Source organism: Microtus ochrogaster, unplaced genomic scaffold, assembly GCF_000317375.1.
Source record: "Microtus ochrogaster isolate Prairie Vole_2 unplaced genomic scaffold, MicOch1.0 UNK95, whole genome shotgun sequence".
Lineage (NCBI taxonomy): Eukaryota > Metazoa > Chordata > Mammalia > Rodentia > Cricetidae > Microtus > Microtus ochrogaster.
Window position 1 is genome coordinate 1,123,739 of NW_004949193.1, and position 3,872 is coordinate 1,127,610.

Genomic DNA, 3,872 nt, shown 5'->3' on the forward strand with positions numbered 1-3,872 from the left:
ATTATATACCTGTATAAAATTCTTAAAGAAAATTAAATATATTTAGAAGGTTATATTCATCTGAAAGATTAATATATTATATTATAGTAAACATATTTCAAATGTTTATCACAAAACTATCCCATGTAGATAAGTAAATTTCATAAGATTACATTTTAAAAATATTTTTATCAGTACCTTTTGCTTTTTACATAAAAATGTGTCTTTTATGTATGTGAAAATAAAATAGCTACATTCCTATATTTATCTCTATATTAATCTTTCAGATGAATATAACCTTCTAAATATATTTAATTTTCTTTAAGAATTTTATACAGGTACATAATATATCTAAGTTGAGCAAGGTATTTCTCCAGAGAGAATGTGTTCCAAAAAGCCAGAATAAGCAGTAGGGATAAATCATGTTCTCGCTGCCAGTGGCCACACAGTCTGCCCTAGCCATACAGCTGTCACCTATGCTGATAGGTTTGGTCCTATGCTGTTTCTCTAGCTGTCAGACTGGAGTTGGAAGGCTTCCATTAGGTCAGGTAGACAGATTCAGTGGGTATCCCATCATGGTCTTGACTTCTTTGCTAGTATTCTCTCTCCTCTCTCTCTTAAACTGGATTTTTGGGAGTTCGGCCCAGTGCTCCACTGTGGATCTGTTTCTGCTTCCATCAGCTGGTGGATGGAGGTTCTATGGAGACAATTAAGGTAGTCATCAATCTGACTACAGGACAAGGCCAGTTCAGGCACACTCTCCGTTATTGCTTAGGTTTTTAGCTGGAGTCATAATTGTTGATTCCTGGAAATTTCTCTAGTGTTATGTTTCTTGCTAGCGCCATAATGTTTCCCTCAATCAAGATATCTTTTTTCTTTATTCTCCATCTCTGTCCTTCCCCCATCTAGACCATCCATTCCCTCTTTTTTTTCTCCCTGTTTCTCTTCTCTCTTCTCCTCCCCTTCTCCCCCGACTCCCATGTTCCCAATTTTCTTAGGACATCTGGTCTATTTTCTCTTCCCGGAGGTATCTATGTATAGTTCTATTAGGGTTCTCTTTGTTACTTAGCTTGTCTAGAGTCATGGACTATAGGCTCCTTCTCCTTTACCTTACAAATAGTATGCACCTATGAGTGGGTACATACCATGCTCATCTTTTTGGGTCTTGGTTACCTTAATCAGAATTTTTTTTTTTTTAGTTACATCCATTTGCATGGAAATTTCAAGGTTACCATCATGATTTTTTTTCCAACGAGTAGTATTCTATTGTGTAATTGTACCACATTTTCTTTATCCATTCTTTGGTTTAAGGGCATCAAGGTTGTTTCCAGATTCTGGCTATTATAAATAATGTGTGTGTAGCTGCAGCTTCAAATTCAGAGATCCTCTGAGGTCACAGGGAATGGTTGGTTTGGGGGCAGTATGGGACTTTTAGTTTACAATGTCCAATCGATGGAGGGAATGTTGGATCTATCTATCTGCTGGCTGGCTAGAGAAGATGAGGTATGTGGGGAAGGCTCCCTGGGTTTTGCTCCAGTACCAAGGGTCTAGAGAATGGGGTGTCCAGCTGGGTGGCTGATCACTCGCCTCTTGGTCCACCTAGTGACTTTTATATAAAAACTTATATGCAGTTTCTCCCTCAGTATGCAAAGCCATCAATTTAGAATTCACTAATAGTATTTTATTTTATATAGAAAAGTCATGCACATTTTCTTATATTTCACATTTCATTAATACTATAACTGGCACTGGTAATAATGGTTTGAATATTTGTTGTCTCATTGAGACATGAAGGAAATTCAACTTGGAGAAATTAACTATTGTCTTTAAATAATTAACAACAATCAGAGACAATATATGTATGTATCAAATTTGGTAAACATCAAGCTCTTCCATTGATAATTTGCTTGCACATATTGATAAAATAACATAAAGACAGATCAGATTCCTAAAATTGGCAACCTGGCTGATATTTTAGATAAGTCTTGAATTCAGAGGTTCTTGCTTCAGTGATTGGGTATGGACTATAAGCTTCAAGGTTCTTGATATTTAGTTCAAAGAACTGAAGTAACAACTTACAACAAATATAAAAGTAGTGAGAAAATTTTATTTAAAATGAAGTGATAGACAAAATCTGATACAGCAACAAGAGCAACAGCAGGCACATATCTTGAGTACTTAAATACTATTATTCTTTGGGTGGAGAGGAGTTGATTTCTAAATGGATCGGCTTGATTGGTTCTTTTTTTTTTAATGAAACATCTAGTTGCATAGCTGTTTCTCTCCTGTGCCCATCTGTTCTCATTATTTAACGTTTCTCTGTACACTTAATCATATAAAGGCACACACTTATAAACAGGGGGTTCTGTATTTGGGGAAAGATTTTGGTATACATACTTCATGATATATATATGCAACAAATTTGAATTAATTGGATACATCCACCACCACTTAATATCTAGCATTAGGAACTGGAATATGATTAACTAAATAAAACCTAATTTTAAGGGACTTTTAGAGAAGGATTAATTTAGTCCATGTCTAAAGAGGAAAGTATATGCAGCACAATGCAGGTGAGAATCCTACATTTCCAAGAGGCTGTACATACATTTTTCCAAGAGGGTTTTTGAATATTATGTATTCAAGCAAAAGTCTCAAACTGGTAATTATTAGAAGAAGGGTATCTGCCGAGGCCAAACCAAGTGAAGTCCTAGATTATTGTGGTACTCCCTATGCTTGTGTACTTTATAAAACCATATATGGATCAAACAAGGTGTTATTCACATTTCTGTGGTCAGCTGATTAGGACCTTTGGCTCTCTTTGGAATTAGCATCCCCAATTTATAATCCAATTTTCACAAATTGTGGGTATTTGAACCTATGCATAATTTTATTGTGGAAGATAATGTTGTTATTTTCCTACTATAACAATTAAGTAAAGTAGTCATTTCATGCATTGAATTTTTCAGTTTAGAATTCTCATGTATTCTCTTACATAGCTTAACCTTTTATCTCATTTTAACATGTCCTTGAGAATTTTGTATAATGTATTATGTTTATGTTCACACTTCCTCCAAATTCTCTTGCATTCCCACCATGCTCTTCACAATTTATAAATATATAGTAGCTATTCTCTCTAAATTCTAAACATAATTTTTCTAGATTACATTTTATTTTTGCAACTTCAATTTTCTAAGAGCATCAGTGGGATTCCCTTGGAAAAAATTAAATGTTCTTTTGCAAGTGATAAGCTCTTATCAACATGAAAATTGTCAATGTTTTTTTGTGCTTGTCTTTAGTATCTTTGGAAAGTGTCTTCTCAATAGTGTTGTATGAAAGGAGATAAGGTTAGCACCTTCCTTAAATATATGAAAGTCTTTTATATAAATTTTTTTAATACTTAGTCATAAGCTATTTAATTGCCCTATATACTTAAATCATTTTGCAGTTGTAAATGCATTGCAAATTCTGTGATAGGAGTCATACTGGAGATTACTGGGGAATAAAAATTATTTTCTTTATTCATGCAGTAGTGAGGAAGATATTACAGGTATATCTTAAGTTCACAGTGGCTTTCAATTATTGATTTGGGAATGTATATATATCAAAGCCATTTGAATATCCACGTTCTGAGGTTTCCTCAAATGCCATTTAATTTGCTGAAAATTATATTCAAATTGATTTTTTTTGTTTCTTTGCTTATTTTTCTGTCATTTATCTACCATCTATGGAATATCGCCTTTCTAGAACAATTTTAGATACTAATTTGAAGGGAGTATTAACTTAAAATTTTGGTAGAAATTATCGAGCTTTATCTTTTCTAACTTTCTCAATTTCTAACATCTCGATTTTTTCATACTTCAGAAATATAGATGAGCCGGGTGATGGTGGCG

At 33.8% G+C, this 3,872-nt stretch overlaps 1 pseudogene; it reads left to right on the top strand.

Annotated features, from left to right (window-relative positions):
* Positions 1–3,304: 3,304 nt before the first annotated feature.
* LOC113455728 lies at positions 3,305–3,374 on the top strand (annotated as a pseudogene).
* Positions 3,375–3,872: the final 498 nt, after the last annotated feature.